General features: G+C 45.9%; 1 protein-coding gene across 1 annotated transcript in view; it reads left to right on the top strand.

Moving 5' to 3' along the window:
- Positions 1–276: 276 nt before the first annotated feature.
- The window catches only part of LARP4B (La ribonucleoprotein 4B), a 123,822-nt gene continuing 101,246 nt past the window's right edge, over positions 277–22,852 (top strand). The window contains exons 1-2 of the mRNA XM_040434214.1: positions 277–653; positions 22,492–22,612. The gene's annotated coding sequence lies outside the window, so the exon portion shown is untranslated. The remainder of the gene's footprint in view (positions 654–22,491; positions 22,613–22,852) is intronic.

Below are 22,852 nucleotides of genomic sequence, written 5' to 3'. Positions count from 1 at the left end.
ACCCTAACACCATACACTGCCACCGTTGGGAACCGCCAATGAATAAAGCGCTCACTGCCGCGTCACGTGTTGCTAGGAAAACAAAATTCAATTGGGAGGAGATCCCAGCTGTAGCTAGACTCCGCCCACTCAGCGGCGCCGGACTTCCCCGTGACGTCAGCAGCAGTTTCCTGCGTCAGGCGCAGTGCGCTCCGGACCGCGGCGTTCTACCAGCCCCCCTTCACAACGGCCAATAGACGTAGACAACGGAGGCGGGACTTCCGGCGGGCGCAGGAAGTTACTCTGTCTGGGTTTTTTTTCGTCCTCCTCCTTTTTACGGGATAGAGAAATTGTCGTGATAGCTGCGGTCGTCCCGCCGCCGCCTCTTCCTCTTCTTCCACAGCCAGCAACCGCCGCCGTCGTCATCTCTCCCGAGCCTCAGCTCCTGGAAGGTCCGAGCCCTCCCTCAGTGTGTACTCGGCTCTTCCCTACGGGCAAAGCACGGCGTGTGTCTGGTTTCTATTCCCGTCGTCAGGGAACGAAGTATTCCTTCTTCCTCCTCTCCCGCCCTCCCCGCTTGACAGCCGCCCGCCCGAGCAGCCGAGGGGAAGAGTCCGAGAGAGGAGGAGGCCGGGGACTGCGAGGCAAGCAGGCCAAGACCTGACAGCAAGCAGGTGAGAGCGGCCCTCACATCCCGCCCCGGGCCTCCACAGCCGGTCCCCCACACTGCCCTGTGTCCTCCCTGCCGGGGAGCCTGCTCAGGGGGCAGACGTTTATCTACGCTTCCTGTCAGCCTCCCCTTTGCAGAACCCTGCAGTCAGCCTCCCCTTGGCTGATAACAGTGGGCAATAGAAGCCATTCACAGATACGGAGGACATAGACGTATCACTGACCATACCTGGAGAGATGACCCGTATCATACAGGGCCTAATACAGGATCATAGACCTAGCAGTAGGCCTTCCATATGGTGTATCATAACCCTCATCCTCCCCTGAATCATACCCTGGCCATACTGAAATCAGAATCTGCACGGACAAGATCTTAGGCCGCATTCACACAGTCAGTGATTGCTCAGCGTTTGATCAGTGATGGTGAGCCAAAACCAGCAGCTGATCCTCCGCCGGGATGGGATCTAATGGGAAGATTTGCTCCTGTTCTGGGTTTTTGACCCACACCTGGTTTGGACTCTGAAACGCTGACGGTGTGAATGCCGCCTTAGTGAATACGTAGCACATAAGGAGGGACCTGGGAGCTCCAGTCAGCGGGTGCTCGCTTTGTTATATTGTTACTCATTTTACATTGTTGATGTGAAAATACTTTTCTGCTACTTGCAATGGAAACATAAAGCAGAAGCTGTGTGACCCCCCAGAGACAGTCATAACCTGTGGGGCACAGTCTGTGAGAAAGTGGTCAGAAAAGCTTCTTGTACCCCCTCTGGGGCAGATGCTGTGATACTTGGTGTGTGTTTTTATTTTTTTTATTTTAGTTATTATTATTACTACTTTGATTATTTGAGTATTGATTTTTCTGGTAATACACCTAATAACCCATGGCTCGTCAGACTCGTCTGTATGTAGAGGCATGGCACCCAGCAATCAGTTGGTCAGGCTGCACCCGTGACTGCTGCTGTACGCTTCAGCTGTGTTATTACAGAGCCAACGTTCACACAGCTCCGTCAGGCCTCACGGGGCCGTGTCCGCGTTTAGTTCTGGAAATAACGGATCTGCACAATACAGGTAGTGTCCGTGCATGTCCCTTGTTGTCGCAGTATGGTCAGAACATGACATGTGTTGTGATTTATGGAAAATGGATCCATAAGGAATCGGGAGGCGTGCAGGCCCCATAGAAATGGATGGGTCAGTGTGCGCACGGATAGTAATAATAAGGTTGTGTGTACGAGGACGCGCTGGATGCTGTCCAGGTTGGCTTCTAACAGGCATCTTAAACGCTCATGCACACGACCATATGTATTTTGCGGTCAGCAAAAAATACGGATGGCGTCTGTGTGCATTGCGTATTTTTCGGAACAGAACAGCTGGCCCTGATAGAACAGTCCTATCCTTGTCAATAATGGAACATGTTCTATTCTTTTGTGGAATGCATGCGGAGTAACTTCAGTTTTTTTTTTTGCAGACCCATTGAAATGAATGGTTCCGCATACGGTCTGCAAAAAAACGAACGGCACGGAAAGAAAATAAGTTTGTGTGCTTGAGCCCTAAGTGTGAGGCCCCCCCCCCCCCTATCACGTCTGTATACCATAATGGGTCACCATTTTTTTATTTATTTTTTCCCTCCCGCCTCTCCTCCTGTGGTGGGTGTGCCCTGTACGAGACACGCTTTCTCCAGGGGGTCTGCTTTCGTCCGATGTGTATTCGTACCTATACCTTGACTTAGTATTCACTCTGCAGGGCCTCATGCACACAAGTGTGTACATGTTTGCAGTCTGCAAATTGCGAAATCTCAAAACACGGATACCGGCTGCGTCCATCCTTTTCCCCTTCTGCAGGCCCAGCAATGTTCTTGTCCGTGAAACAGATAAGAATAGGACGTTTTTTATTTTTTGCAGGGGCAGAGGAACAGACACGTGTGCTGTACGCATCTTTTGTAGCCAAAATGAAGGAGTCCGCATCTAATCCATGTTCTCTGTGGACTCAATATATGGTCGTGTACATGAGGCCTAACTTGCAGGACCAAACTGATCATTCTCATTTTCACTGCCAGTGTAAATCATGGGAGAGTCGGCATCTAACAGGAAGTGTAAGCACTGGTCCTGTGATTATTTTGGCGAATCCTGCAGTAATTAGTATTCCTTATCTGTTGGAAAGGCTGAATGGAATCACATGACTAGTGCGGACGCGTCGGAGGACACCTTCATGGATCATTTACTTATCCTCTAAAAATTCTAAGAGCTCCGTTCTCCTCTGTGCTGCAGTTTAGAAAACGGGCAAAGCTCTGGAGCAAAAAGTGGAGTCTGCACAGTCGGCCTGCGGTGTCATCGCTGAGTCAGGACTCTAATTTGCAGGCCACACGCAAGGTATTGAAACTGTCTCATCCACTGCTGAAGATCTATTCTACAGCATCTTAAGTCAGTGCACCCCTCACAGTATTTTCTTCTATCTTTTCATGGGACAACACTGAGGATCTGACACTTAGATCCAATGTACAGTAGTCGGTGTGCGGCTTGTTTAACAGCCATTAATGTCTAAACTAGGGGCGAGCGAACGTCATATTTTGAAGTTGGGGTACATGCTGAATTGCGTTATGGATTCCGTTACCACGGACCATAATGCAATTCCATGACGGAATGCATAACGGATACTGCACGGATCCGTTATGCAGGCCATAGACTTCTATTTGACAGAATGCTTTAATAGAATCGCGTTCTGGTCCGTGGTAACGGAATCCATAACGCAATTCAGCATGTTCCCCAACTTCAAAATATTAAGTTCGCTCGTCCCTAGTCTAAACCGCTGGCCACAGAAGTGAGTACACCCCTAAGTGAAAATGGCCAAATTGTGCCCAAATTGTCTATGTGGCCACCAATATTTTCCAGCTCTGCGCCTTAACCCTCTTGAGCATGAAGCTCAGTAGAGCGTCACATGTTGCCGCTGGAATCCTCTTCCATGACGACATCACGCAGCTGATGGATATTATGCCTCATTCACACGTCAGTGATTTCCATCAGTGTGGGTTTTTTTTTTTTTTTTAGCCAAAACGAGGTGCGGCTCTAAAGACAGAATCGCTGCAGATCTTTCCCTTATACCTTATGTCTGTGGAGGCTCCAATCCTGGATTTAGCTCACAATCGCTGACTGTATGAATGAGGATTTAGAGACCTTGCTCTCCTCCACCTTCCTCTTGTGCTCCTGCCCCACAGATGCTCAATAGTGTTTAGGTCTGGAGACATGCTTGGCCAGTCCAGCACCTTTACCCTCAGTTTCTTTAGCAAGGCGGTGGTCGTCTTGGAGGTGTTTGGGATTATCATTAGGGGTGCACCGAAATGAAAATTCTGGTCCGAAACCGAAAATTCAGGATGCCCTTGACCGAAAACCGAAACCGAAACTGCCTTTTTGCCCAAATACTTTTAAAATACTTTTTTTTTTAATGATTTTATTAATAATTCTTTTTCATGAATGAAATTCATCTGTGGGTGGCGCTGTTATGGAGAGGGGGATCTGTGGGTGGCGCTTCTTATGCAGAGGGTAATCTGTGGGTGGCGCTGTTATGGAGAGGGGGATCTGTGGGTGGCGCTGTTATGGAGAGGGGGATCTGTGCACTGTTATGGAAAGGGGATATGTGCACTGTTATGGGCATAACAGTGCACAGATCCCTTTCCCCATAACAGTGCACAGATCCCTTTCCCCATAACAGTGCACAGATCCCTTTCCCCATAACAGTGCACAGATCCCTTTCCCCATAACAGTGCACAGATCCCTTTCCCCATAACAGTGCACAGATCCCTTTCCCCATAACAGTGCACAGATCCCTTTCCCCATAACAGTGCACAGATCCCTTTCCCCATAACAGTGCACAGATCCCTTTCCCCATAACAGTGCACAGATCCCTTTCCCCATAACAGTGCACAGATCCCTTTCCCCATAACAGTGCACAGATCCCCCCTTCCCATAGCAGTGCACAGATCCCCCCTCCCCATAGCAGTGCCATAGACCGATCCCCCTACCCATAACAGCCCCGGCCCTGCTGCTCACAGCATCACTCACTGCATCTTTATTTTACCTTACAATCGTGACGCTCCGGTAACAACTCTGCAGGCAGAGCGGAGGGCGGCGTAACGTCACTTACTCACGTGACGCACCTGCTCCGCCCACTTTATGAATGAAGGAGGCGGAGCAGGCGCGTCACGTGAGTAAGTGACGTTACGCCGGCCTCCGCTCTGCCTGCAGAGTTGTTAGTTACTGGAGCCTCACGATTGTAAGGTAAAATAAAGATGCAGTGACAAAGTAAACCGCCCGCCCGCAGATGGTGGGTGACAAATCCCACACCCCATATTTTCGGCCGATATGTAACAATATCGGCCGAAGTGGATTAGGTGCATTTTCGGCCGATATTTTCGGCTGCCGAAATTTCGGTGCACCCCTAATTATCATGTTGGAATACTGTCCTGCGGCCCAGTTTCTGAAGGGAGGGGATCATGTTCTGCTTCAGTATGTCACACTACATGTTGGCATTCATGGTTCCCTCAATGAACTGTAGCTCCCACCGCCGGCAGCAGTCATGAAGCACCAAACGATGACACTCCCACCACCATGCTTGACTGTATTCAAGACTCGCTTGTCTTTGTACTCTTCACCCGATTGCCGCCACAGACGCTTGACGCCATCTGAACCAAATAAGTTTATCTTGGTCTCATCAGACCACAGGGCATGGTTCCAGTAATTCATGTCCTTAGTCTGCTTGTCTTCAGCAAACTGTTTGCGGCCATTCTTGTGCATCATCTTAAGAGGAGGCTTCCTTTTGGGACGACAGCCATGCTGACCAATGTGATGAAGTGTGCGGCGTATGGTCTGAGCACTGACAGACTTTAACCTCTGCAGCAATGCTGGCAGCACTCGCACATCCTCTGGATAGGACGCTGAGCATGTGCACTCAACTTCTTTGGTCGACCATGGCGAGGCCTGTTCTCAGTGGAACCCGTCCTGGTAAACAGCTGGATGGTCTTGGCTGCCGCTCAAGTTCAGGGTGCTGGCGATCTTCTTGTAGCCAAGGCCTGTGATGGCTAACCTCCGTCACTCCAGCTGTGGTAAGATTACAACTCCCAAGATGTACACTTGCTTGGCTGTTCTCAGAACTCCATAGAAATGAATGGTGCGTGCTGGGAGTCGTAGTTTCCCCACAGCTGGAGTGCTGGAGGTTAGTCATCACTGGCCTTGGCCAAAAATTATTTTTTTCCCAGATCCTCAGAGTTCTTTGCCATGAGTTGCCTTGTTGGACTTCCAGTGACCAGCGTCAGTGGGTGAGAGCGAGAACACCAAATTTAACACACCTTGTAACACTAACAAGTCACATGACACCGGGGAGGGAAAATGGGTAATTGGGCACAATTTGGCCATTTTCACTTAGGGGTGTACTCACTTTTGTTGCCAGCGGTTTAGATATTATTGGCAGCTTGTTGATCTATTTTGAGGGCGCACCACATATACACTGTTATACACGCCGTACACTGACTACTGTACATTGGATTTAAGCGTCAGATCCTCAGCGCTGTCCCATGAAAACATAGTAAAGAAAATATTTACAAAAATGTGAGGGGTGCACTGAGATACTGTACATACGTTTAGGCTAGAGCTACACGGCAGCCATGGTGGATTGCTTGCGACTGTTGCGACAAACCCATTCTTTTCTATGGGATCACCGCTACTCGGTGATCCTGGCCTCTCCCAGTGTCGCCATGTAGCCCTAGACTATTCTCCACAGGACCTGTGTATCTGTCAGCAGTTTGCTGGGCAGACAATGATGTTAGAGACGTATTAACATGTCCCAGCCCTTGATGCACCCTTCAGAGGAGTACTACAGATTGTGTGATCCACTGATGGTTGTGGGTTTAGGAACTGGATCACACACAAAAAGTGCTACAAAATAAGGTATGACTTTAGGTTTTTGCAAGTGTTAGATTATTTTTATTTTTTTTAACCCGGTAGCTTTTATTTCCCATAGAAGCAGTGTTAAAAATTTCACTTTTTTGGCAGATTTTCCATTTTAATAATTTTTTTGCGGTTACAAAGCAAGGGTTAACAGCCAAACCAAACTCAATATTTATGGCCCTGATTCTGTAGTTTACAGAAACACCCCATATGTTGTTATAAACCGCTGTACGGGCACACGGCATGGCGCAGAAGGAAAGGAATGCCATACGGTTTTTGGAAGGCAGATTTTGCTGGACTGTTTTTTTTTTGACACCATGTCCCATTTGAAGCCCCCCTGATGCACCCCTAGAGTAGAAACTCCAAAAAAGTGGCCCCATTTTAGAAACTACGGGATAGGGTGGCAGTATTGTTGGTACTAGTTTAGGGTACATATGATTTTTGGTTGCTCTATATAACACTTTTTGTGAGGCAAGATAACAAGAAATAGCTGTTTTGACACCCTTTTTATTTTTTGTTATTTACAACATTCATCTGACAGGTTAGATCATGTGATATTTTTATAGACTAGGTTGTCACGGATGCGGCGATACCTAATATGTATACTTTTTATTTATTTATGGAGGTTTTACACAATGATTTGATTTTTGAAGCAAAAAAAAATCATTTGTGTTTTTTATTTTTTTAGTCTGAGAGCCATAGTTTTTTCAGTTTTTGGGCGACTACCTTGGGTAGGGTATGATTTTTGCGGGATGAGATGACTGTTTTATTGGCACTATTTTGGGGTGCGTGTGACTTTTTGATCGCTTGCTATTACACTTTTTGTGATGTAAGGTGACAAAAAATGCTTTATTTAGCACAGTTTTTATTTTTTACGGTGTTCATCTGAGAGTTTAGGTCATGTGATATTTTTATAGAGCCGGTCGATACGGACGTGGCGATACCTAATATGTATGTATGTATCCTTTTTTTTTTTTTCCTCTTTTTCGCCAATTTTTTTCAACTTTATTTGGGGAAAATTACGTTTGTTTATTTTTACTTGAAACTTTAAATTTTTTGGGGGGAAAACTTTATTTATTTTTCACTTTATTTTTTGTCCCATTTTGGGACTTGAACTTTTGTGGGTATATTCCTTTACAATGCATTCCAATACTTCTGTATTGGAATGCATTGGCTGTATGAGTAATACTGTGTGTATTACTCATACAGCTTCCGGAGCCTTCAAAACCCTTATGGCTGTGTACATGAGCCCTCATACTAATGGTCTGTCTTCAGGATCTATCTTGAATGTCTCAGCTGTTTGCAGTGCACAAGGTACAGCTCCATAGACTGCAGTGACCACTATACAGTGTACGGAGCAGGGCCTGGTATCGGTGTGCTGCAGCCTCTTAGTCAGCTGATTATTATGGTGCCTGAAGTTGGACTCCCATCAAACTAATATTGATGAGATTTCTTAAAGGGTAACGGTCATCAATTTTATATTTTTTTATTTGCTAGTTTATTAGAGCTAGTCATGTATACCTAGTCTGTCAATGATTGTAAAAGATCTGTAATTACCTTATAATAACAGCTTTTATTATTGTCCTCTGTCCCTTTTCACTGCTCCCTTAACCCTTTAACCCCCAGCGCCGTATATGTACGGTGCACTCATCGGGCGGGTGCCGAAGCTGCACCCACCTGATCAGTGGCATGGGTCCGGCAGTCACTGATAGCCGGACCCCTGCTGTATGCGCCTGATGAAATCACTGATGCCGGCACATTAACCCCTGCACGGCTGCGGTCAGCCATGACTGCGGCATGTGCGGGCTTCAGACATGTGCAGAGTGGGACAAAAAAAAGTAATAAATAAATGTAAGTTTCAAATAAAACTTAAAAAAATAACGTCTTTCCCAAAATAAAGTAAAAAAAATAAATAAAAAAATTAGGGGGGGAAAGTATGCATATTAGGTATTGCCGCGTCCGTATCGACTGGCTCTATAAAAATATCACATGACCTAACCCCTCAGGTGAACACTGTCAAAAAAATAAAATAAGAACTGTGCTAAAAATAAAAAAAATGTTGTCCCCTTAAATCACAAAGTGTAACACCAAGCGATCAAAAAGGCATATGCCCCCCAAAATAGTACAAATCTGTCACCTCATTCCACTAAAAATGAGCCTCTACCTAAAACAATCGCCCAAAAAATTAAACTATGGCTTTTGGAATATGGAGACACTAAAACATTATTTTTTTTGTTTCAAAAATGATAGTGTAACACTTACATAAATAAAAAGAATGTATACATATTTGGTATTTCCGTGTCCGTAACAACCGGCTCTATAAAAATATCACATGACCTAACCCCTCAGGTGAACACCGTAAAAAAAGCCATTTTGGTCACCTTACATCACAAAGTGTAATAGCAAGTGATCAAAGTCATACGCACCCCAAAATAGTGGCAATTAAACCGTCATCTCATCCCGCAAAAAGAGACCCTACCTAAGACAGTCGCCCAAAAAATAAAAAAACTAGGGCTCTCAGAATATAGACAGTAAAACATGATTTTTTTTATTCAAAAATGCTTTTATTGTGTAAAACATAAATAAAAAAGCATACATATTAGGTATCGACGCGTCCGTAATAACCTGCCCTATAAAATTAACCTGCTCTACAAAAAATTGTACCAAAACATTTTTTTTTTATCTTGCCTCACAAAAAGAGCAACCAAAAATCATATGTACACTAAAATAGTACCAACAAAACTTTCACCTTATCCCGTAGTTTCCAAAATTGGGTCATTTTTGGGGAGTTTCTACTCTATAGGTGCATCAGCAGGTCTTCAAATGTGACATGGCAGCTTGAAATTATCCCAGTGAAATCTGCCTTCCAATAACCATATGGCTTTACTTTCCTTCTCCCTGCCGTGTGCCCGTACAGCAGTTTACGACCACATATGGGGTGTTTTTGTAAACTACAGAATCGAGGCAACAAATTTGGAGTTTTGTTTGGCTGTTAACCCTTGCTTTGTTAGTGGAAAATTCTTTATTAAAATTGAAAATCTGCCAAAAAAAGTGAAATTCTGAAATTTCATTTCCATTAGGGCTGCAGCTAACGATTATTTGAATAATCGATTAGTTGTCGATAATTTAATCGGGGAAAAAACACCAAAATTACAAAACAAAGAGGTTTATATGATTTTACTTGAAAAGTTATGTTCAAAGGCCATATAACAACAAATTGTGGATGGCACTGTTATGGGGGATCTGTGGATGGCACTGTTATGGGGGATCTGTGGATGGCACTGTTATGGGGGATCTGTGGATGGCACTGTTATGGGGGATCTGTGGATGGCACTGTTATGGGGGATCTGTGGATGGCACTGTTATGGGGGATCTGTGGATGGCACTGTTATGGGGGATCTGTGGATGGCACTGTTATGGGGGATCTGTGGATGGCACTGTTATGGGGGATCTGTGGATGGCACTGTTATGGGGGGGATCTGTGGATGGCACTGTTATGGGGGGGATCTGTGGATGGCACTGTTATGGGGGGGATCTGTGGATGGCACTGTTATGGGGGGGATCTGTGGATGGCACTGTTATGGGGGATCTGTGGATGGCACTGTTATGGGGGATCTGTGGATGGCACTGTTATGGGGGATCTGTGGATGGCACTGTTATGGGGGATCTGTGGATGGCACTGTTATGGGGGATCTGTGGATGGCACTGTTATGGGGGATCTGTGGATGGCACTGTTATGGGGGGGATCTGTGGATGGCACTGTTATGGGGGGGATCTGTGGATGGCACTGTTATGGGGGGGATCTGTGGATGGCACTGTTATGGGGGGGATCTGTGGATGGCACTGTTATGGGGGGGATCTGTGGATGGCACTGTTATGGGGGGGATCTGTGGATGGCACTGTTATTGGGGGGATCTGTGGATGGCACTGTTATGGGGGATAATTTGCATATGTATCAAATGGTTTTTTATAACACAATAAAAGCACGCAGAGCTATGGGGACTGGGTATTGCGGATGTGCTAGCGGCCATCTAGCAACCCATGTCCTCAGCTCTATACACAAAATCCCAGTGACAGGTTCCCTTTAAAAGACCATTGCTAGGGCTTGTCTGTCTTCCTTTTAGTATAAACAGAAGACAGCGGGCCGGTCCTTCACACTGCATGCCTGCATTAGGCTTCAGAGTGAGGAGCTGTGGCTGCAGCAAGTGTGTATGTGAAGTGAGGGAAAGCAGTTTTGGCCTCAGAGAACTGGCGGAGGAGCCATCTTGAGAAGGTCCTCATATTGTAAATGTTTAAACAGCCATAACTAAGGGAAAAACTCAAGGCAAACATTGGAATGTGAAAAAAATAAAGGTTGCTTCATGCGTAATGCTGCAGCAGTACCATATGCTAAAATAGATTTTTTGATGAAAACATGAGTTACCCTTTTAAAGGGTTCTTAACCTTTATTATTAAAGAGAACCTTTTCACAGGAGTTTTCTAGTTTCATTAAATACCTTTCCTTGCAGGGTAACCCCGCTGATGCTGACACCCTGGTTGTTTTTTTTTTTTTTTTTTTAATACTGCTCGTATGCCCCTCTGTGCCCCCTGCAGTTTTCGTGCTCAGTATGTTCATCCTGAGCATCCGTACAGGGAGGAGAAGACACCAGGGTTCCTCAATGGGCGTCTCCTTCTCCCTGGCTGTGCCGCAATTCAATCACAGCGGAGAGCGTCACAGCCAGGGAGAAGGTGAGCAGTTTTTTCTCCCTGGAGACGCCCATTGAGAAACCCTGGTGTCTTCTCCTCCCTGTACCGATGCTGAGGATTAACATACTGAGCGGGAAAGCTGCAGGGAGTCTGCATCAGCGGGGGGTACTCCGCAAGGAAAGATATATATTTAATTAAACTAGAAAATTCCTGTGAAAGGTCCTCTTTAAGTGATGGGCTATCGTCAGGTTAGTCCGTCACTAGCTGCTCGTGGGGGTCTGACTCCCCTCGCCGATCTGCTGTTGGGCGATATCTCCCGTGTTGGCTGCAGACAGCGCAGTCTGCTTTGTAGTGAACGGACTAACTTCAGTGCGAGCAGCGCTGTGGAGATGAGCTCGCTGCTCTAGAAAGATGTCTGCTTCTGGCACCGGAGCAATTGCACCAGTGAAAGGGTGAAACAGGCAAATATGCATGTAACGTGGATTTTGCGGTGTGGGTTCAGTTTCTTTCTAGTGTCAGCGTCTCTTACAGATTCCTTTGGACCCCATTGTAAGATGTGGCAGGTTGTTCCAGCAGAGAACAGCCTGCTGGGTTATCCTCTGATCCGGCATTGCCGGACTCTACTTAACCACTGGATGCCAATTGACTGTAGTGATGTCCGGCGGTGATCTGGCCGATTTCCCATGTCCGGCCCTCAGCCAGCATTTGTGCCGGATCAGTTTGCTGGAGATGTGAACAAGGCCTAAGTTAATGGGTTCTCAGGCACTGGTGGTATCCGTCGTATCATGGTCCCAGCAGTGCATCGTCGTTAACATCATAGACAGAAACCCTGACGTAATTGTTAACAGGGCCAAATGCAAATCTTCTTTGGCCTCATAAATTACTATAATTAATCACAGCATAAAGAATCAGCAGCCTATTCCCCAGATGTGTTACATGATGTGACAAGCGCCGCTGTGTGTTGTGCTGGTACTAGGACTGTGTGTGTGTGTTGAATGATTAGATTGTGATTTGTCATTTCCCAATTTACATTTATTTGGTCTCGCGTCATTTCTTGTGGGTGTCCTATTTACATTTCTTGATGAAAGATTGCAAAACTACGAAGCAGCGAAATAATGTATCCGAGAATGACCCGACTGTTCTACAGTCATGGCTGCACCACAATTAAAAATGCACCGTCCTTCCACATGGATTAAATGGGCCGGGTTCATTCTTATTTTTGTCATACAGGTTCTACACATTCATGTGGAGCGCTGCCGGTTATTCCATCTCGTCATTATTTGCTTTTGAATATCACCTTCTTGCATTATCTAAATAGCTGCGTTGTGACCTCACCAGCCATGTATTATCACTGGGTGTCAGCCCAGGTGAGCACACCTGTCACGGAGTTGTGTGGGTGCTGCCAGTTGTGTGTAAGAACACCAATCTCAGACTGTACAGGGAGGACGCATCCCTAATCAGACCCAGTTGTACCTTGATGTATAAAATCCATGCAGGAATACTAGAGGAATTGCACAACATAGTTATAAATAAAGATGCTCCAGAATGGAGGAATATAAGTAGTTACTAAACCAGAAATGTCAGAGGTGACAGGTACTCTCTAAAGCGTCACTAACCTTTCAACAACCTTTTGTATTAAATACGTTTTACGAGATTTTTACTGGTGACCCATCCTCGGGATAGGTGATCAGTATCTGATGGGACCCCCTTCGTTCAGCTGTTTGAGAAGACGTGGGACCTCGCCGTAGCACCGCAGCTTTTTCGCTGCTCACCAGGCACAGCACTGTACATGGGTAGCGGTTGTGCTTGTTATAGCAGCTCAGCCTCATTCGCTTTAAAGGGTTTCTGTCACCTAAAAAATGGGTATTGAGCTGGCTGACATTAGCGATGTGCTAATGTCAGCTGAACGTACCTATATTACTGCCATCTCGCTGCCTGCTGCCGTAATTGAGAAAAAATAACTTCTATAATATGCTAGTTTGCCTCTAGGTGGAGGGGGGGGGATGCTCCGTTCTCCCACCTCTGGCCTCGCCCTGCTACACTAGATTGACAGGGGCAGGCATCGTTGGTCTCCTACTTCCGGCCCTGTCTGCAGTGTAAATCTCGCACCGCTCAGTATTCGGCGCAGTAAGGGAAGGACGCTCGCCGGCTGCCAGCTTCCTCAATGCGCCTGCGCCGAATACTTAGCGGTGCGAGATTTACACTGCAGACAGGGCCGGAGGTAGGAGTCCAACGATGCCTGTCAATCTAGTGTAGCAGGGCGAGGCCAGAGGTGGAGAACGGAGCCTCTAGGAGCGGGGGCAACACCCCCCCCCCCACCTTGCACCTAGAGGCAAATTAGCATATTTTAAGTTATTTTTTTTCTCAATAACGGCGGCACGCAGTGAGATGGCAGTAATATAGTTATGTTCAGCTGACATTAGCACATCGCTGATGTCAGCCAGCTTAATACCCTTTTTTCAGGTGACAGAAACCCTTTAATGGGGCTGAGCTGCGCCTTGGCCTTGTGACCAATGAACGTGTTGTCACATGACTTACAGAAACAGGGAGAAGGCTGTGGTGCTACTGCGAGCGCCGCTGCCTTCTTGGACAGCTGATCGGCAGGGTCCCAGGTGTTAGACCCCCACTGATCAGATATTGTTGACCTTTCCAGCGGATGGGTAATCGGTAAAAATATCTAGGAAACCCCTTTAATCAATAGTACAATGTGCGTTCTTGAGGAATACCACTATTTCTGGCTACTGATTGACTTGTCTTTGGCATTGTCTAGCACTTTTCCCTTTGCAGGCTCTTTCTCTAGGTTTCTTCAGAGAGTTCTTTCAGAGATGGTGGGTAGAGACAAGCTGCCATCCACTTCACGCAGAAAGTAGAGGAGAATATGCATCGTAATGTTCTCTTAGGCCTGTTTCACACTTGTGCTGTGGCTTTCCAGTTTTGAGATTCGTCAGAGGACCTCAAAACCGGAATGAAATGGATCTGTGCCATTTAATATATCCAGGTGCATCAATTTCGGCAGTGGATAAGGAAAGGATATTTTTGCAAAGGATAGCCAGAACCTGATCATCTTCTGATGGCACTGAGACCGGCTGCTCTGTCTGAATATATAGCAGGGGGGACACATGGAGTCTGATGGTAAATGCCACATGGGGCTGATCTGATGGCACTGGCTCACTGCTGGGGGACACATGTCTTATTCAGACATGTGTCCCCCAGTGAGCCAGTGCCATCAGATCAGCGCCCCATGGCATTTGCCATCATCACAGTCTGATAGATGATGGTAAATGCCTTGGGGCTGATGGCACTGGCTCTGGGGGACATGTCTGATGATGGCAATTGGCAAATGCCATGGGGCTGACGCTGACTGATGGCATGGGGCTGATTTGCTATACCACAGGCACATAAAAATATTGTTTTTAGAAAGCAATTAGCGATACGTTAGTAGTAATACTTTAGGTCTTTAGAGAAGGTTTGTCTTATTTAGAGACGAGTACACGATTATTTTAGCAATCGTTTCCTGCAGGCGCCCTAGATGTCATCAAGCTGTGCCTGTTTTGGTCACTTTCATGGAGGAGCTTACATGTGGGGAGGAAGAGGAGGTGCTCATAAAGAAGACCGGTGCGACGTCGGTCATATGGACCTGGTTTGGGTTTAAGGGGTCGGATGTGGAACAGAAAAATATAATCTGCAAACTATGCCGGGCGAGAATAATAGCAAAGAAAGGGAATACAACCAATTTGTTTCATCACCTCAAAGTGAAGCACGTTTTGGAATACGAAGATAGCCAAAAACTGCACCCTCTAAAAATTTCTTGCAAAGTTTATTAATTTGTATTTTTTGTATACATACAGAAGAAAATAATATATCGCAATATATATCACACATGCTTCAAATTATATCGCAATATAGATTTTAGGCCATATCACCCACCCCTACCCTGTGGCCACTGCCACCAATGATTAGAATACTGAGCAGGGGCGCACTGGCCATATCACATACCCGGCCTCTATGACAGGGCACAGCGATCAGCCAAACTGCTTCTATTAAGCCCTCAGGTGCCGCACCTGAGGGGTTAATAGACGCGGTTTGGCTGATCACTGTGCCCTGTCATAGAGGCCGGGTATGTAGGCGGCGGGTGTCGGACGTATCACATTTGTATTTAGGGGTAAATTACATTTATGGGTGGCGCAGTGGTCACAGCTCCTCCCCTCCTCCTCACTGCTATTCTCATTGGTGGCAGCCGCATCACAGTGGTGCTGAGGAGAACATGGCACGCGCCATGTCATCTGACTGATACTAGGCTATTCGATACCAGTTGCAACCCTACTGCTGCAGCTCCCTGCTCAGTGGCCAGGGAACCAGTAAAGGGGATGCAGTCCTAAATCAGTACTGTGGCCTCTATATTCTCAGGTTGAGAGGGGGTCCCAGAGATCAAAGGCCCACTGATCATAAAGTGATGGCATATCCTAGCCATTAACAGACCGCATAGGAAAGTCCTATCGTTTTCGGTAGGCATCTGTCAGCAGATCTGTCCCTATGACACTGGCTGACCTGTTACATGTGCACTTTGCAGCTGAAGACATCTGTGTTGGTCCCATGTTCATATGTGCCCGCCTTGCTGAGAAAAACAGTATTTTAATATATGTAAGTGAGAGGGCGTTTCCATTACTTCTACCATACTGCGCGTGTGCCGGATACTGAAGGGCACAGAGCGGGGTGAGACTTCATGAGAAGTCTGGGCCAGGCGTGATCACGTTTACATTTCCTAGTTGCAGAGAGAGCTGAGCCTCTAGGTGTAACTGTAACGCCCCCATTGCTCCTAGAGGCTCATTTGCATATATTAAAAGATAATTTTTCTCAGCAATGCGGACACATATGAACATGGGACCAACACAGATGCCTTCAGCTGCCAAGTGCACATGTTAGGCTAATTTCACATTGGCGTTTTGGCTTTCCATTTGTGATCAGTTTCAGGGCTCTCACAAGCAGTCCAAAACAAATCAGTTTTGCCCTTTTGCTATCTGAATGGAAAAGGATCTGCTCAGAATGCAGCAGTTTGCCTCCGTTCCGTCTCCATAGCGGTTTGGTGTCCGTCTGACGAAACTGAGCCAAACGGATCCGTCCCCCATTGACTTTCAAAGGTGTTTGAGATGGATCCGTCTTGGCTATGTTACAGATAATACAAACGGATCCGTTCTGAACGGATGCAGACGGTTTTATTATCTGAACGGATCTGTCTGTGCAGATACATGACGGATCCGCACCAAACACAAGTGTGAAAATAGCCTAACAGGTCAGCCAGTTTTACAGATGCCCTTTAACTGATTGCAGTGGTTACTGATGTCTTCTGCCTCAGGTTTCTCTGTCATTAAAATTGTAATGTTAAAGGGGTTTTCTGGAAATTCAGTATAGATGACCTGTTTTTAGGATAGGTTATTAGCATCTGATATGTCGGAGTCAGATTGGCTCCCCCGCCAATCAGCTATTTGACTATGCCAGCGCCACTTTAATCGGTCACATGGCCTATATGCATCTCAGTCAATTCATGTGAATAGGCCTAGTCTGCAATACCAAGCACAGCCACTATACAGTGTACAGCTTTGGGGAGGCTTCAGCCCTGAGCAGCTGATCAGCAGGGGCACCGGGAGTCCTGCGGAAAGGCCATCCATTTTGTGATCCTGAAAAATCAATCCATTTAATCTAGCCTGGATACTGGGACATTTGTTAGTTTTGATATATATATATATATATTTTTTTTAATGCAATATTCTGACAGTTAGAATTGACAGTTCATCATGGGTTATGTTATCCATATCTGCTGGTCCAGTAGCCCTTGCTGTAACGGCAGGGAAAAGTCTAACCCTTAGGCCTCATGCACACGACCGTTCATTTTTTTGCGGTCCGCGGATCCGCAAAAAACCGAAGCCGCCAGTGTGGCCCCCTGTAGAAATACCTATTCTTGTCTGCAAAACGGACAGGAATAGGACATGTTCTATTTTTTTTTTGCGTGGCCGCGGAACGGAGCAACGGATGCGGACAGCACACGGAGTGCTGTCCGCATCTTTTGCGGCCCCACTGAATGGGTCCACATCCGAGCCGCAAAAACGGCAGCCGTGTGCATGAGGCCATATTGATACACGTGACACTCTGGGGATTAATATGGCCTGAACAGGTGTCATTGCGACCTCTGAGCCTATCACTATGCCATCTGTTTCTGAGAATGCTGGGTGACCACCTATATGGAGGACACTACAGATCCTTTGGTTTTGGTTGCCCAGCTTACTTTTTAGTTGTGCAGTTGGTGTTCCCCTGTACACCTCGACAGATGTCTCTCAGGGCGGTCAAAACCACAGTGGTGCGTAGACGCCACTTGCTGCCGTCCCTGTATTGTGTATAGAGAGAAGTGGAGTGTCCCCCCTGACCAGATGGATTGTGAGCTGTGTCAGCTCCTGCAGAACCTGCACTGCGCCTGCTGCCATCCGCCACCTCACCCCTTCTGGCCTGCGCTCAGTAGTAGCGCGATGGTGTGTGCTCGCTATTATCGGGGTAGCCCGGGATTCACACAATAGGTGTTGGGGTCCTGTAGTTGGAAATGGTCTCTGAAAGATGTTGGGACTGTGCATACGGCCCTATAAATGTTCATAGTGCCGCGGTGTGTAACCTCCACCATGTGAACACAGCACTGATGAGCGTGCAGTTTTTTTGCTGGAGGCTAATGTTACATGAGCTCTTCTGCTTTATTCAGCTTTATGTCCCAGGCATAAAAGGGGCATTCAGAAAGACACTATTCAGTGGGACTTAACCCCTTAATTACTGGGCGAGTTTCTTTTCATTTATTCCCAGCCTTCCCAAAGCCTTAACTTTTTACTTTGTTTTTTATTTTTCCATTCGCACATCCTTATGAGGGCTTGTTTTTTGTGGTACAAGTTGTACTTTCTACTGGCACCATTTCCGGTTCCATACAATGTAGTGGGACGCAGGCAAAAAATTCCAAATAGGGTGGAGTAAGGGTACTTTCACACTAGTGGCAGGACGGATCCGTCCTGCCGCTATTTCGTCGTGCCGCTGGACCGCTGCTCCGTCCCCATTGACAATAATGGGGCTGGGGGCGGAGCTCCGGCGCGATAAGAGGCCGCTGGACTTAAAAAGTTGGACATGCAGTACTTTTAGTCCGACGGCCTCTCGCAGTGCTGCGCTGGAGCTCTGCCCCCGTCCCCATTATAATCAATGGGGACAGAGCTGCGGCACGGCGATATAGCGGCCGGACAGATCCTACAGGGTGAACAGCCTGTCGGCTCCATCCTGCCGCTAGTGTGAAAGTAGCCTTACAAGAAAAAACACAATTCCGCTACAGTTTTAGGGTTTTGTTTTTTCAGCGTTTTCTATTCAGTAAAACGGACCTTTTACTTTGGTTCTCTGGGTCAGTACAATTAGAATGCCACCACATATCTATAGTTGTGTGTTGTTTTTTTTTTTGTGTGGGTGTGTGTGACTTTTTTTGATCACTTTTTATTAAAAAAAATTGATTTTGAGAGGAAAAAATAAATCCTGGCTATCCCCTGAGTTCCTTTGGTTCTAGGAAGTATTTTTATTCTGTGAAAAGCCACCTTCACCAAACTGGCAAGTGGGCGCTTGGGCATCTGGTTTTTCTGTTGGCCTGATTATTTTTATATATACACATTTGTTTTTTTTTTTTGCATTGTCTATTACATGTATGAAGTAAGTTACACCCCGGCTATTTGTGCTGTGTAAGCTCAAGGCCTTATGACTGATGTCTTGAGCCAGAAAGCTGAGGAATGCATGAAATAACAAGAGGTCACATCTTGAGAACAGATGACCTGGGTTTTCCAGCCTTGGATTAGTGCCTTTCACTCATCCCATTAGACAATAATGCCGGCATCTACAGTGATGGAGTGATCTTCAGCGTGCAGTGTGACCTCCTCTTTCTTTGTAAGATTTCATTAGTCTTGGAGCGTCTTGCAGTGTGATGTAGGAAACCTTATTCATGGCCAAGACAAAAAAAAAAAACTCTGGATTTGAGGACGCACTAATTCTTCAACATTCTCTGGCCGGCTATGGATTTGTATTAAAGAGGTGGAATTCACATAATATCGGCTAAAGTCTATTAATACTGGATTTGATTTAACTTTTATATTTGTTTCTCAAAGTATGAGACATGGCAGCAAGTGCTCATACACATATTGCTTGAAGTGTCAAACGCGGGGTTAGGACTGATGAACACCACCGTGCTCTATTTGGGAAAGACAGTCTGTGTCGGCTGTGTATCCTGGACTGACCGCGGCTTCCCCGACCGAACTGACTTCATCATAGCATTCCTATCCGGTTGCCAGCCTGTTGTATTGTACTCACATTGTGATATAAGCACAGTACAAAAGACCAGTGATCAGATAGGCGACTGACTGCACCTTAAGGGGTTTTGTCACTTCAGTGTCATTTATCATGTAGACAAAGTTAAAACAAGTCACTTACTAATGTGTTGTAATTGTCCATATTGTCTCCTTTGCTGGCTGAATTAATTTTTACATCACATTATACACTGCTCGTTTCCATAGTTACGACCACCCTGCAATCCTTCATTGGTGGCCGTGCTTGCACACTATAGGAAATAGTAAAGTCTTCTCTAGTGGCAGGGACCATGAGAGTGCACATAGGCTAGTGCCTTTTCCTATATTGTGCATGCACGACCACTGGATTGCAGGGTGGTCGTAACCATGGAAGTGAGCAGTGTATAATGTGATGGAAAAATGAATCCAGCCAGCAAAGTAAGTTATTTGTATATCAACAATACATTAGTAAAAGCCTTGTATTAACCTTATCTACATGATAAATTCTATTTTCTGAAGTGACTTAACCCCTTAAATCACTATGATGCAGACAGTTCGGGGCAGGGTAGCTGCGGTCGGTCCGGGAGATGTGGCCAGTGTTTCCAGAGCATGGTGTTTTGAATCGGCTCGTAGTCATGGTCTCTATATGCAAAACAGGGGCCTCTTTGGCCTGAGTGGCTGACGATGGACCCCTATGGCACTTTGCCTACGACCCCTCTATCTGTGTGTATGATATTGTTCTGCGCACATCATAAAGCAGGGTCTTCCACTCAGTATAATTCTGTTATAAGCCATAGGTAACATAGCAGCTCCCACTTTTGTGTACTTGACTTGTCATATTTACATGGCCTCCCATTAATTTACATTGATTCTATGAAAATCAACACTTCCACCAATAGGATAAACCTGTAACTTACCGAGTTCCTCTGGGGGTATCACTGGTTTGCCTGAAACTTCACCCATCAAAATTGTTGGTAAAGTCTGAAAAAAAGCTATTTTCTTATCTTTAGAGAATTCTGCCCTTGGCCTTGTGTGCGCCTCGTCTCGTTTACTGGGGCAGTATGCACTGTATGGTGGTGACTGGGCGACGTGGGGGGTCTGCTGGCCGGACTATGCAGGGTGTTGGTGGATAATGGAAGATTGCTCCTGGCAGTCAGAATGCAACAGTTTCCATGAAAGGGGATTTGCTTTGTAAACTTCATTCCCGCTCTCAGCTTCCTCCGCTGAGGAGGTCCGCGCCAGGCCAGCAGTTCTTCTTGTATCTTCTCTGCCATGATGAATGAAGTATGATTTACATGCTTGCACTGCAACAACTGTACAATTTGGTATTGTAATAAAACGTTTTGTTATTTCCTACAGGGTGGATTTGATTTAAATCACTAGTCAGCAAGGCTTGATTTAAATCATAGTTTTCTACATAAAGACTAATTCTTGCTGGTATAACTTATAATATGCAAGTAGATGAAGATTTTTAGAATAAGAACTTTTCATATTAGTTTGATTAGGTTGATTCTGCATTCATAGGTTTGTAGAAGTTAGGATTAAGGTCTTTTTCTCAACTCTGTTCACGTTATAACATTTTTGCTGTGAAGAAGAGGCATGTGATCTCTGCTGAGTCAAATTCAGTTTTGAGAACTGCAAAAGTAAACCAAGCATCTGTGATAATATCTTGTAGGCAGAGAAACTGCCCAATAATCTTACAAAAACCTCTGGAAGAGCATGACATTGAACAGTGATGGCCAGTTCGCATTGTTCGCCCGCGAACACATGCGGGCTGCCATCTTTTTTCACAAGTCCGGCGATGCACAGGTAAGCCCTTGCCTGTAAGCGAGCCGGTCTGAAATCAAATGTGGTCACCGGGAGCAGGCAGTTCTGAGAACAGCCCGATGAAGGCCCCCGGCGGCTGTTCTCAGAACTGCCGGCTCCCAGTGACCGCATTTGATTTCAGACCGGCTCGCGCACAGGGTAAGGGCTTACCTGTGCATCGCCGGACTTGTGAAAAAAGATGGCAGCCCGCATGTGTTCGCGGGCGAACAATGCGAACTGGCCATCACTGATTGTGAATGGATTAATGGAATTTATTTACCAAAAAAATTCAACATATACAGCCTTATTCTACATGATTAAAAAACGAATCTTTATTTAATGATGGAATAGCCTTTGGATGGTAATATATTTTCCGCAAAAAGCATTTTTATATAAAAAAAAATCTGATTTTTTTTTTTTATTTTTTATTAAATCATAGATTTTTTTTATCAACCCTGATTTCCTATAACAATTTCAACAATTTGCAATTTCTATTATAGCTAATGTAAAAAGGACCTTTATCATGGGCTCCATATTGGGGCAGTTATCGGGAACAAGTGTTGGTAGGAATGCTTCTTCCCACTAATTGCCTCAAGTAAGGGTGCCGTCAATCACTGTCTCCTTCTCAGTGTGGCACCATAATCGTACCTAAGCGGCAAGCCCGCTGTCTCAGTGTTAGGTTTGCCACCGATCTTCACCCTTTGTATTCAATCTCTTGCCTGCTTATGTTGCCTGCACCTCAAAAATTTATCTAGAATCCGCCCCTTTCTTACTGTGGAAACAACAAAAACTCTCATTGTTGCCCTGATCTATACCCTCCTTGATTACTGTAACTCATTATTAATAGCGGGCTTTGACGGGGACAAGCCTCCCTAGCATCGCAGGTGACGCTAGAGTCATGTCGCAAGGCCTGTTTTAAGGGTCCAACATTGACTTGTAGGATAGCTGCCTTACATCTGGTGGCATCAGAGGCAGAGCTTGTGAAGAGCTCATTTGCACCCCTTCTTCCCAGGCTAAAAGAAGATCCTAAACCATTCTTCTGTATAATAAGTATGTTCTAATCGTTTGTCTTGCAGGTTGCTTGACTGCCGGATGTCTAACGTGTGACGCATGTGCGTTTCTGGGCTTTGCATCAGTTTACTGCATCTATTGGAACACTTACAGCAGCTGTAAAGCCGTATACAGCTGAAGAGCAAGGTATGTACGATTTTGATGCATTAAAGGGACTCTGTCATGAGATTTTACCCCTATAACCTAAACATATGCCCATGTCCGTACTAATAACATGAATCCTAAGCTGGCCTTATTAAACCTGCTTGTGGCTCTATTAGCCCAAAAAAACTGGTTTTTATAACCTGATGCGTATGCGCACTTCGCTCAACGAAGCCGCTGCCAGGAGTCCGCACGGGCGCATCAGGCTGAGCCTTGTGCGCACGC

Source organism: Bufo bufo, chromosome 5, assembly GCF_905171765.1.
Source record: "Bufo bufo chromosome 5, aBufBuf1.1, whole genome shotgun sequence".
NCBI lineage: Eukaryota > Metazoa > Chordata > Amphibia > Anura > Bufonidae > Bufo > Bufo bufo.
This window is presented reverse-complemented; position numbering and strand designations above follow the sequence as displayed.